This window comes from Muntiacus reevesi, chromosome 3 (assembly GCF_963930625.1).
Source record: "Muntiacus reevesi chromosome 3, mMunRee1.1, whole genome shotgun sequence".
NCBI classification, from domain to species: Eukaryota; Metazoa; Chordata; class Mammalia; order Artiodactyla; family Cervidae; genus Muntiacus; species Muntiacus reevesi.
In genome coordinates this window covers 98,217,208-98,231,145 of record NC_089251.1, presented here as the reverse complement: position 1 = coordinate 98,231,145, position 13,938 = coordinate 98,217,208, and the positions used below count along the sequence as shown (strand labels likewise).

The following is a 13,938-nucleotide window of genomic DNA, read 5'->3' as shown; positions in this document are numbered from 1 at the left end:
TTACTCTGGCTGTGGTGCAGGAAATGGACTGGAAGAGTCAGCAGTCACAAGTCCAGGTGTATACCCGAAAGAACTGAGCAACAGAAAGCGGGCGCTGGGCAGGCCTTTAGACACCCACATTCAGCAGCAATGTCCACAGCTGCAACGCATGGGAGCAACCCTTGTGTCTGGTGATGGGTAAATGAAAAAACAAAACAAAACAAAATGTGGCTTGCACATACAGAATACTGTTCAGCCTTGAAAAGGAAGGAAATTTTGATATACGCTACTACCTGGATGAACCTTGAAGACTAAGTTGACACTTAGGCTACATGAAATAAGCCAGTCACAAAAGGAGAAAAACTACATGATTTCACTTACATGAGATCCTCAGAGCAACCAAAGTCAGAGACAAACAGTGGAATGCTGGTTGCCAGAGGCTGCAGTAAAGGGAACGGGGAATCATTTAATGGCACAGTTTCAGTGCAGAATGAGTAAGAAAGTTCTGGAGCCAGATGGTGGTGATGCAGAAACAAACATATATGTACTTAACACCACTGAAATATACATCTAAATATGGTTAAAACTGTAATTTTATGTTATGTATATTTTGCTACCAAAATAAAAAAAAGCTACAGTAATCAAACCAGTGTGGCACCGGCAAAAAGACAGACAAACAGATCAATGGAACTGGAAAAGGGTCAAAAGTGAACTCATACATTTATGGTCAACTTGATTTTCAACAAAGGCATCAATGTAATTCAGCAGAGAAACATACATCTTTTCAACAAACGGTACTGGGACAACTGGACAAAGCTGTGTGGAAGAAAATGAGCTTTTTAGCCGTGTATTGGGTTTTCCTGTCGCTCAGATGGTAAAGAATTTGCCTGCAATGAAGGAGACCTGAGTTTGATCCCTGGGTTGGGAAGATCCCCTAGAGAAGGAAATGGCAACCTGATCCAGTCTTCTTGCCTGGAGAATTCCCTGGACAGAGGAGCCTGGCAGATTACAATCCATGGGGTCACAAAGAATTGGACATGATTTTCACTTTTCACTATCCTTGTATCAGACCATGCACTCAGATTAATTTTAAAAAAATCACACTTCTAAGCATAAAATTATAAAGCTTCAACAGAAAAGCATAGGAGATTATCTCTGCAATATTCTAATAGGCAAAGATTTTCTGAACAGTACGAAAAAACACCACTAGTCATCAAAGGAAAAAAAAATCATGCATTGGACTTCAGTGAATTTTTGAAAATATGCTCACCAAAAGGCACTGTTACAAAAATGAAAAGGCAATCCACATACTGAAGAGAAAATATTTGCAAATCACCTATTTGATAAAGGACTTGTATCCTGAACATATGATGAACTTATGAAGCTGAATAATAAGAAAACCACTCAATATTTTTAAATGGGCAATTCTACAAACGTCAGTGAAGCACATGAGATGATGCTCAGCATCAGTCATCAAGGCATGGTGACCTACAATAACGTCCAACACAGAAAAGACTGTCCATACTAAGGGTTGGCAAGAACGTGCAATAACAGACTTTCATACACTGCTGGTGGGAATGTAAAACAAAATCATCATTTTAGAAGAAGCTTGGCAATTTCTGAAGTTAAAACACCTAAAAGTGTGACCAACCCACTCCACTCATAGATAATTGCCAAAGGGAAACAAAAGCATATATCCAAACACAAGAATGTTTATAGTACCTTTATTCACAGTAGGTCCAATACTGGAACAATCCAAATTTTCATCAACAGATGAACTGACGCATGGACTGTGGTATGAACAATGGAAAACTACACAGCAATAGAGAGTCAACGTAAAGACTGGAAATCTTTCTTTTTTCTATTAAATATTTCTTTATGATTTTGGAAAAAATATTTTTATTTTCAAAGAATAGAAAATAACATTTGAATGGGGAAAAAAGCATAAACTATTATACGTGCAACACTGATGACTCTTAAAATAATTATCCTCAGTCAAATTCCCTAAAAGTATATTCTATGTGATTCTGTTTATATAAAATGATTTAAAATATAAACTGATAGTGTCAGAGAGCAAGTGAGTAGTTGCCCAGAGATGGAGAGTGAGGCTGAAGAGATTACCAAGGGTCACAAGTAAACTGTGGGGGCCTTCGATACATGTATTTATTATCATGATTGTAGTAATGCTTTCACATGGGTAAAATATGTCAACCTTTCCAAAGTGTACACTTAACAGTTTACTATATGTCACTTTTACTTCAATAAAAAAGTACAACCTAAGAATTCCAGGTCTGTGGCCCCCATCTGGAGTCGACAGAAAGGAGACTCAAGAAGTATATCACCCATGTACACTTTCTGAAGGGGAAAAAATATCTTCATGAAGAAAATCTGGTCAAGAAGATTACTCATGAAGAATTGCAAATAAGGAAGCTGTCTTGTGAAAGATAAGCAGATACAGTAAAGGAACTGTGGAAATAAGGTTTGCAAAGCTGAAAGTAAATATTGTTTTTGAAGTATAAGACACAAAATAGAAAAATAGAAAATAGGAAAGTCATTTAACTATAATAAACAAGAATAAAGATCTCAGCACATGCCAATAATAAAACTCCAAATATTGAAAGAAAAGAGAAAATCATAATAGACACTATTGTGTGTCTGAAGTAACTTAAGAAATAAAGGTCTAAAAATATCTTAAATACATATCAAAATTAAGTCTCTAAATCAAGAGATAAAACAAAAGGCAAGTATAAAAATTAGATGGACTAGATTAAACACATAATTAAATGAAATAAACTTCTCTATTAAGAAAAACAAAAGGATCATGTCAAAAAAGCAAAGTCCAACTATGAACTGTAAATACCTAATACAAAATGATGCAGAAGATCTTGAAAGCTGAAGAATGAGAAAAAATAAACAGGGTAAATATCTCCACCCTCTCTCCCCAAAAAGAAGAGAAAAATCAAGCAAATAAGCATTATATTAGCAACAATGAAAAGATCTTGCTACCGTGTGCAAGTATTTTATAACAGCAAAAAGAAAGAAAAAAAAAAGAAACTGGGGAAAAGAATACTGTAACTGAAACGTAAGCAAAGAGCAAGAGGCAATTCACTTAAAGAAAAACAAATGGCCACTAGTCATGATCAAAAAGACGGCTAGCTCACTAAACTGTGAAGCAATCCCTACAAGAAACTCAGATTTCCTGTTTCACCGTGTGACTGGCAGAAACCTCTGAGCTTCATGCTCAGAGATAAGGGTCTGCCGGGAGTACTCAGGGCCCAAGAAAATGCCTATGCCATGTATTTCTGTATCTTCTATCAAATAGAAGACATACTTACAATACTGCAAAGTAAACTTCACTGAATCACAAATACATGAAGTTGGTGACGCTTGACATACCGCAAACGATCTCTTCACTGTGTCTATCTACAAAGATAAGCACAGACTCCTTCCTGCCCACAATTCAGACTCCAACTCTTCCACAGCATTTAAGGGCTCTGATCTCAGCCTACCTCACTGTTAGGCCCCACATTCCAGAGGAGTCTCAGCACTGTCTCTCTCTCAGAGAGCATCCCACAGGGAAATAGAGGAGGAAATTCTCCCAATCAAATGGAAAAGACTCTGCAAACATATATATGTGCTATGTTTTCAAATATTATTAAATTCTCTTCTCACAAAAATAATATATGTTTATCCCTGTAACCTAGTGGTTCTCAACTGGGGGCGATTTTTGTCTTCCAGGGGCGTTTGGCAACATTCAGAGACTTCACTTTTCTGGCTTGCCAGGTGGCATGTAGGGTCTTGGTTCCCTGACCAGGGATCCTTGCAGTGGAAGTGCAGTCTTAACCACTGGGCTGCCAGGGAATTTCCAACACATCCTTGGTAAGACTCTGTATACCTAAAACTGACTTCTTTTAGCTTAATTGTTTAAGCTTAATTTTTCAGCTTGTGCTGAAGCTGGCCACTCATTTCCTTTTACACATATTTTACGCTATTTTCTTAGCAGTTACCCTAAGTGGAGATTATAATTTGTATGTCAAATTTGCAACAAACTTGTTTGAATTAATACCAGTTTAGCTTCAACAGTCTATTCAATTCTGTCATTTTGCTATTTGTTTTCTAAATGCCCTATACTGTTTTCATTCCTGACTTTTTGGAAGTGAAATGTTTAAATTCTTTTCGGGTATTTCCTATATAATTTTCTTTGTGGTTACCATTGTGAGGCTGTCATGGCTAATGTCATGACAGGCAGCCTAGCTTAGGAGTAGGCCTGGTTTCCCAGGGTAACATAATTATCAGGCCTCCTGGAGCCAGTCAATCAACATATGCCTAGCCAGAAAAAAGGGAACCTATCAGGGGAAAGCTGAAAGCCCCACGTTGGGCCAACAAAAATTACCTTGCAACTGTGTAACCAATCCGCTTGCGCCAACTACCCACTGTGTAACCAATCCGATTGTGCCAACTACCTGCTGCTTATTTTGACCTAATAAATACCCGAGAGAACTGGGGCTCAGGGCCTTTTGTCCTCACACACTTGGTGAGGGCGGGAGGCCCTGGCTCGAGTCAGTAATAAATTCCCCTATTGCAAGTTGCATTGTTTCGAGGAGTCTTCTTTCCCAACCGGGGACTCGGACTACGGGCAGAACACTTGGGGGCTCGTCCGGGATCCCTTGACCGGGGAAGAACACTCTTTGGAACAAAGGAGAAAAAGGACAGGTAATAGCACTGGTGCTCAGGTAGGTCTAGAAAAGCCCAGAGTAAATCCAAGGCCCTGCTGTGAAGCAGGAAGGTGTCTGGCGCAGAAAAGTCCAGAGTAAATCCGAGGCCCTGCTGTGAAGCAGAAAGGTATCTGGCGCAGAAAAGTCCAGAGTAAATCTGAGGCCCTGCTAAAAGGCAGGAAGGTGTCTGATGTGAAGGAAAGCTTTCCATGAGGGAACGGATTGGCCATTCCGGCTGGCTTGAGGCTGAGGCCAGCGAGCGCGCTGGAAGGCAGCCAGCTCTGCGGGAAGGAGACCTCCTCTCCTAAGCCCGAATCTGGGGAACAGTGGATGACATTCGGTAAGGTGACCCTTGTTCCAGAGGATCTGTGTTGTCGGCCGATGTGTGTCTGTGTGTTTTTCTGTATAACTGCCAGCATTGTCTCCTGTCTCGTTGTTCTCTGGTGTGTTGTTGTCGACTTCTTCCTATAAAGCCTTGGAACCTCATTTCTGTTTCTGGGAGTTTCAGTGAACAGGCAGACAGTTGTCAGGACAACTGACGAGTCCCGGCCAGGGCTACTCCCTGGCGGACTCTGAAGGCCTCCCAACAAGTCAGCCCCAGTTACAGGAGCCCGAGAGGGTGAAACTCTTTTCTTTTTTCTCGTATTCTAAACCGAGAATCTGGCCAAATAAAAACCCGTCCGTTTGGGCACAGGACAGGCACTTAAGAGCCGATAGGGCGCCTGCCACTAGAAGACTCCCGTGAAAGGATAAGGGGGTCACGGAACGGGCTAGAAACCCTTAGGGTGCCCGCCCCCAACAAGAAAATTTCCGTGCAATGACTAAGGCACTCAAATAGTTCCACGAAGCATACCACAAGCCCAACCTCCTGGCTGCCACCACTCCCGATAGGATTTATTGGTGCTAATTCTCGGTGACTTTCTTCTGACTCTCGCTATGGGGCAAGGAGAATCCACCCCACTCTCTCTCATGACTGATCATTTCTCGGATGTCAGGGCTAGAGCGTATGATCTGTTGCTACTGGTTACAAAGAGTAAATTAATAACCTTTTGCTCTGCAGAGTGGCCCGCCTTCCAAGTTGGATGGCCTCCAGAGGGAACTTTTCAACCTTCTATTATTCGGGTGGTGAAAGAGAAAGTTATGGCTCCTGATCCCTGGGGCCACCCGAGCCAAGTCCCATATGTTATGGTCTGGCAAGATCTAGTAAAAGGTCCGCCCGAATGGCTAAAACCTTTTGTTCACAAACTCCCTGATTCTCCTAATGTATAGGCCCTGGCTATGAAAACTCCCACTGCCCCAGAGGAAGCCAAGAAGAATAAGGGCCCAAAACCGGTCTTGCAGGAATCCTCGTACTGGAACCTGATTGACTTGGAGACAGAAATTAGGACTCTGCCATATGCCCCTCCTCCGTTGCAGGTTCCCCCGGGGGAAGAGTCCCCCCCCCCCCCCGAATGAATCAGAAGGGATAAGGGAACCCTGACCACGGAGAAGGAATAGAAAAAATAGGGGTGAACAAGATCATGGGGACCCAGAGTTACCTTCATCTACTGTACAGGTACTCCCTGTCCGAGTGGGACCAGCTAACCCGGATGGAGAGCGAACCTATCAATACTGGCCCTTTTCCCATTTTGTTCACTCATAACCCCACCTGAGATGATTGCCAGCAGCTGTTGCAGCTGCTCTTCACCACGGAAGAACGGGAGCGAATCCTGGCAGAGGTGCAGAAACGGGTCCCAGGGGTCGACGGGAGACCAACCGCCCAGCCTCATCTCGTGGATGAGGGGTTTCCTCTGTTGCGGCCTAACTGGGATTTTGAGCGAGTGGAAGGTAGGGAGCGTCTCCGGGTGTACTGCCAGACTCTAATGGCTGGCCTGCGGGCTGCAGCTAAAAAGCCAACAAATTTGGCAAAGGTAAATTTAGTTAGGCAAGAGCCCACTGAGAGCCCGTCAGCCTTCCTAGAGAGGCTAATGAAAGCCTTTAGGCAATATACACCTATGGACCCCCAGGCTGAGGAATCATGCGCTGCAGTTCTACTAGCATTTGTGAATCAGGCAGACCCATATATTAAGAGGAAATTACAAAAGATAGAGGGGTTAAGAGAACAGACAATACAAGACTTACTGAAAGCAGCTGAAAAGGTATTTAATAATAGGGAGACCCCAGAAGAAAGAGAAGAACAACTTCGTCGGGAAAAAAAGAGAGACCAAAAAGACAGGCCCTAAAAAAAGGTCAGTGCGCTTACTGCAAAGAACGGGGGCACTGGAAAAATGAATGCCCTAAGAGGGACCCGAAAGGAGGAACAACCCAGAGAGAGAGAATTTCCCCTGGAACTCGAGTTCTATATGCAGGGGAAAGCAGTGACTAGGGGAGTCAAGACTCGGCACCCCTCCCCGAGTCCTGGGTAACCATACATGTGGAGGGGAAACCCGTTGGCTTCATGGTGGACACTGGCGCCCAACACTCTGTTTTAAATCAAAAACTGGGACCAATGTCTAAAAAAACCAGCTTGGTGCAGGGAGCCACGGGGTCAAAAAGATATTGTTAGACCATGGTACGGAAAGTAAATCTGGGGACCCATCAAGTGTCCCATTCGTTTTTGGTGATATCAGAATGCCCAACCCCTCTACTTGGACAGGACTTGTTGACTAAAGTTAATGCTCAGATCCATTTTGACCCTGGGGGAATGTCAGTCACGGATGGACTTGGACAGCTGATACATGTCTTGTCTCTAGCTTTAAGATGAATACAGACTTTTTGTGCCTAAGCCCTCAGAGGTTATAACACCAGATATACAACCGTGGGTCCACAAATACCTGTTGACATGGACAGAAACAGCAAGAATGGGACTGGCTAAACAGAGACATCCGGTCGTCATCGAACTAAAAGCCGAGGCGACTCCTATGAGGGTGAGGCAATACCCTATGAGCCAGGAGGCTTGGTGGGGGATCACTCCCCACATTCGACGGCTCATGGATGCCAGAATTCTCAAGCGGTGCCAATTCCCTTGGAACACCCCGTTACTACCGGTGAAGAAGCCAAGGAGTACGGATTACAGACTTGTCCAGGACCTACGAGAAGTCAACAAGCGGGTGAGTGACATACACCCTACTGTCCCCAACCCATATACCCTCCTGAGCAGTCTGCTGCCTGAGTACACTTGGTACACTGTGTTGGACTTGAAAGATGCTTTTTTCAGCCTACCCCTGGTGGCCCAGAGCCAAGAAATATTTGCCTTTGAGGGGAAGGCCAACCGGTAGTACAACTAACTTGGACCCGCCTCCCACAAGGGTTCAAAAACTCCCCTACCTTGTTTAATGAGGCTTTGAGTGAGGACCTCTATGAATATCGGACTTACCACCCAGAGGTCATTCTGCTGCAATATATGGATGACCTTATGTTGGCTGGAACCACAGAGGAGACATGCAGCCGTGCCACCGGTGACCTCTTACAGACTCTAGGCACCTTGGGATATCGTGCTAGCGCAAAAAAGGCGCAAATATCCCGGCAAGAGGTCACCTATTTGGGGTATAAGATCAGGCAGGGGCAAAGGTGGCTAACTCAGGCCATGAAAGAAGCAATATTGCAGATACCAGAGCCCAAGACCCCCCGCCAGGTGAGAGAGTTTTTGGAGACTGTTAGATATTGTAAACTGTGGATCATGGGGTTTGCTGAGATGGCCCGGCCCTTGTATGAGAAAAGTAAAGAGACTCCAAACTGGACTTGGACTGACCCAATGAAACAGGCTTTCCAGACACTCAGATGGGCCCTACTAGAAGCCCCAGCCCTTGCCCTGCCTAACCCAAATAAGCCATTGCAGCTGTTTGTAGATGAAAAGCAAGAAATAGGAAAGGGGGTCTTGACGCAACAATGGGGACCATAGAAGCAGCTGGTAGCATACCTTTCAAAGCGATTGGACCCGGTGGCTTCTGGGTGGCCCCCTTGCCTTCGTATCATTGCAGCCACTGCCCTCCTCATCCGCGACGCCGACAAGATGACGTATGGACAGCAACTCTGGGTTTACACCCCCCACGCCATCAAAGGGGTTTTAAAGCAGCCAGCCGGGACTACGCCGCCCCCATATTAGCCATGGGACTTCCACCTCCTGGTATGGAGACCCTGCCGCCAGTCCCCGACTATTCCCTCCCCGACCTCGTTTGGATCTACGAAGATACCACCCTCCAGAAGGATGACAAAGATGGATGGTACCAAGATCAAAACAACAACCTGATATTGCCTGCCATCCTGGGTCGTCACCTACGTGAACACCTGCACACAACTACACACTTGGGGGGGAAAAAGACCTCGACACTTCTCCAGACAGCCTGCCTGAGGTTCCCTCGACAAAATGCAACTGTATGAGAGATAATCCAGGCTTGCAAAGCGTGCCAGCTGATGAGGACAGGAAAAAGGCAGCACACTGGAATGAGGTACCGAGGGGAAGAGCCAGGGCAACACTGGGAGATAGATTTCACTGAGGTAAGACCAGGCAAGTACGGGTATCGCTATCTGTTGGTTCTGGTAGATACCTTCTCGAGACGGGTAAAAGCCTTCCCCACTAAGGGAAAGACAGCAACAGTGGTTGCTAAAAAGATCTTAGAAGAGATAGTGCCTAGGTATGGGCTGCCAGTGATTATGGGCTCTGATAACGGACCTGCCTTTGTGAGCCAGATTGTACAAGGGCTGGCCCAAGCTCTGGGGACAAAATGGAAGTTACATTGTAAATATAATCCCCAGAGCTCAAGACAGGTTGAAAGAATGAATCGGACCCTAAAAAAAACTTTGACAAAGTGGGCAATAGAGACTGGCGGAGACTGGGTGACCCTCCTTCCCTTCGTGCTCTTTTGAGCACGTAACACCCCTTATAAGCTGAATCTTACCCCTTTTGAGATTCTGTATGGAAGACCCCCTCCTGTGTGTCCTATATTCAAGAGAAAATGCCTACCACCCCCTACCTTGAGACAATTCCAGCAAACACTGATGGCATTAAGTAAGGTGCATAACCATGTTTGGAAATTAATTCGAGAGATACACGAGGAAACAAACAAGGGGACCATCCCCTCACATATTGGCCTGGGTGATTGGGTTTGGGTAAAACGACACCAATCTAAAGCATTAAAACCTAGATGGAAAGGCCCTTATGTTGTTCTCCTTACCACTCCTACTGCTGTTAAGGTCGACGGGATCGGGCCCTGGGTTCACTGCAATCGTGTGCGGCAAGCCACCCCAGAAGAACAGGAAAAGGCGCAAGAAGAATGGGAGACAAGACCTCACCCGTCAAATCCTTTGAAACTGAAACTCGTATGACGGGAGCCCTCTTAACTCTCCTGCTGATAACAGTTTTCATCGGCCCAGGAGCAACCAGCCACAACCCCCATCAGCCAGCTAACCTGACTTGGGTGATCTACAATCCTGAGACTGGAGAAGTGCTTAATTCGAGCTCCAACGTGGCCCCCAAAGGGACATGGTGGCCAGTACTGACCTTTGATTTGTGTGTGCTGGCAGCTGACAGTAATGGGTTTGGTCCCCACCAACTGACCAAGTTCTTTGCCCATGGCTCTTTCTGTCTGTTCACCCGTAACTGTGAGCAAAAAGGCCCACAGTACTACGAACAGGTGTCTATGTCTGCCTGGGAGGAAGAAGAGATCGAAACCAAATTGAAAAATGTGGGGGAGTTGACTCTTTTTATTGCGCCACTTGGGGTTGCGAAACCACGGGAACAGTCCATTTCGCACCTCCAAGAATCCTTGAGCTCCTTGGCTGAAGTAGTGTTACAGAATAGGAGAGGTTTAGATTTGTTGTTTCTACAACAAGGAGGATTATGTGCAGCACTGGGAGAAAAATGCTGTTTCTATATCGACTATTCAGGGGTGGTACAAAAATCTCTCCAGAAAGTAAGAGAGGGACTAGCCCAGCGAAAGAGAGAACGAAAAGCCCAACAAGGCTGGTTTAAATCTTGGTTTCAGCACTCCCCCTGGTTGATCACTTTGATTTCCACCCTCCTGGGTCCACTCATAATATTAACATTGTTACTGACCTTTGGTCCATGCATTTTAAACCACCTGGTCTTATTTATTAGGGAGCGCCTAAATACCATCCAAATTATGGTATTGAGACAACAGTATCAGTCAATTTCACAGGGTGAAGAGAAAGATTTCTCTACAAAGTACAAAGACAGGGGGGAAATGTGAGGCTGTCACGGCTAATGCCATGACAGGCAGCCTAGATTAGGAGTAGGCCTGGTTTCCCGGGGTAACATAATTATCAGGCCTCCTGGAGACAGCCAATCAACATATGCCTAGCCAGAAAAAAGGGAACCTATCAGGGGAAAGCTGAAAGCCCCATATTGGGCCAACAAAAATTACCTTGCAACTGTGTAACCAATCCGCTTGCGCCAACTACCTGCTGCTTATTTTGACCTAATAAATACCGGAGAGAACTGGGGCTGGGGCCTTTCGTCCTCACACACTTGGTGAGGGCGGGAGGCCCTGGCTCCAGTCAGTAATAAATTCCCCTATTGCAAGTTGCATTGTTTCGAGGAGTCTTCTTTCCCGACCAGGGACTCGGACTACGGGCAGAACACCACGGGGATTAATCAAATATCCTAAAGCTGTAACACTTTAATTTGAATTTTTATCAGCTTTAACTCAATCACACTCAATGTGTACTTCTTTTCAGCTCCATCCCTACTTCTTTCAGTTGTTGATGTCACAAAATTTATTCTTTATATACTTTGTATCCAACACCAAATAATTATTTTAAGTATATTAGTCTTATGTAGAAACCAAAAGGTGAAGTTACAAACCAAAGTGGCACTAATCGTTGCTTTTAGACTACTAGGGTTTTGTTTTTTTTTTTAATGTATTAGTCTCTTAAATAACGTAGAAAACAAAAAGTGGAGTTTGAAACCACTGTTACAATAATACCAGCTTGTAAATTGCCCATGTTTTTACTTCTGTGATCTTTATTTCTTCACATAGTTGTACATTGTTTAGTGTTCTTTCATTTTTACCTGCAGCACTCTCTTCAGCATTTCTGGCAAGGGTTACATCTAATGGTAATGAGCTTCCTCAGCTTTTATTTATCTGGGAATGTCTTAATTTCTCCCTCACTTCTGAAGAACAGGGTTGCCAGAAATAGGACTCTTGGTTGATAGTCTTTTCCTTGTAGCACTTTGAATATGGGGCCCGCTGCCTTCGGGTCTCCAAAGTTTATGATAAGAGATCTCTTAATAACTTATTGAGGATCCTTTTCACGTGATGAGTCCCTTTTCTCTTGTTGAAGATTTTGTCTTTTAAAGGTCTGACTTAACATGTCCCAGTGTGCACCTCTGAGTTCATCTTACTTGGAGTTCACTGAGCTTCTTGGATACTTACATTCACATTAATTTGTGACATTTTCAGTCATTATTTCTTCAAGTGTTCTGTCTCTCTTTTTATTTTTTAGGACACTGCATATGTTGGCCCACTCAATGGTCTTAGGATCCAGTGACTTTTCTTTAATCTTTCATCTTTCTGTTCCTCAGAATCAAGAGTTCTTCATTTCAGTTACTGTACTTTCAGCTCAATTTTCTTTTTGATTTCTATTTTCCCCAGCTTCACTGAGGTATAATTGGAAAATAAGAATTATTTATATTTAAGGTGTACAATGTGATGTTTTAACACATATATACATTGTGAAATGATCACTTCATAAAATTTTCTTTTGTGAGAACAATTAAGAACTACTAGCCAAGCAAATTTCAAGTATATAACACAGTATTATTAACTACAGCCATATTGTACACTAAATCTCCTGAACTCACTAATCTCCCAAAACTGAAATGTTGTACAATAACTGAAATGAAAACGTCATTAGAGAGATTCAAAGGCAGATTTGAGCAAGCAGAAGAAAGCATCATCAAACTGGAAGATAAGACTATGGAAATTCTTGATTCTGAGAACAAAAAGATGAATGATTAAAGAAAAGTCAGTATTACTCTTAATAGAAAAACCCAACTGCTCTTGGCTTGTGCCCTTCTAGGGGTACTTGTGCTTCTTATATGGGTTCTAATTTCTCATCAAAGTATTTTGGTATCAATAGTTACTGTCATGTTAGTGTTTCTGAACAAGAATGAGAGCTACGGCTGCCAATGTTGCCATCTTGATAACATCACCCTCTTTTACTTTTTAGGCTTTCTATATTTCTATTGATATTTTCATTTTGTTCATATGTTGTGTTTTCTTGATTTTCTCCACATCTTCCTTTAGCTCTTTGAGCATCATTAAAATGACTGCTTTTAAAGTATTTCTACTTTAAATTTATACAGCAGATCTGCTATCAGGTCTTTTTCAGAGACGGTTTCTGTTGATTTTTTTTTGTTTGTTTGAATGAGTCATTTTTCATGTTTTTTTTTTTTTTACACACTGTGATTTTTTTCCCATTTATTTTTATTAGTTGGAGGGTAATTACTTTATAATATTGTAGTGGTTTTTGTCATACATTGACATGAATCAGCCATGGATTTACATGTGTTCCCCATCCCAATCCCCCCTCCCACCTCCCTCCCCATCCCATCCCTCTGGGTCTTCCCAGTGCACCAGCCCTGAGCACTTGTCTCATGTATCCAACCTGGGCTGGTGGTCTGCTTCACCCTTGATAGTATACATGTTTCAATGCTGTTCTCTCAGAACATCCCACCCTCACCTTCTCCCACAGAATCCAAGAGTCTTCTGTACATCTGTGTCTCTTTTTCTGTTTTGCATATAGGGTTATCGTTACCATCTTTTTAAATTCCATATATATGCGTTAGTATACTGTATTGGTCTTTATCTTTCTGGCTTACTTCACTCTGTATAATGGGCTCCAGTTTCATCCATCTCATTAGAACTGATTCAAATGAATTCTTTTTAATGGCTGAGTAATATTCCATGGTGTACATGTACCACAGCTTCCTTATCCATTCGTCTGCTGATGGGCATTTAGGTCGCTTCCATGTCCTGGCTATTATAAACAGTGCTGCAATGACATTGGGGTGCACGTGTCTCTTTCAGATCTGGTTTCCTCAGTGTGTATGCCCAGGAGTGGGATTGCTGGGTCATATGGCAGTTCTATTTCCAGTTTTTTAAGAAATCTCCACACTGTTCTCCATAGTGGCTGTACTAGTTTGCATTCCCACCAACTACACACTGTGATTTTTGTTTAAAACTGGATATCTGAATCTAATAACATAATGACTTTGGATGTCAGTCTCCTCCTTTTCCAGAGT

The 13,938-nt window shown here is 43.4% G+C and overlaps 1 protein-coding gene across 1 annotated transcript in view; it reads right to left on the bottom strand.

Annotated features, from left to right (window-relative positions):
* TMEM131 (transmembrane protein 131) overlaps positions 1 to 13,938 on the bottom strand; it is a 179,560-nt gene that overhangs the window by 103,131 nt on the left and 62,491 nt on the right. The gene's annotated exons all lie outside the window — the stretch shown is intronic.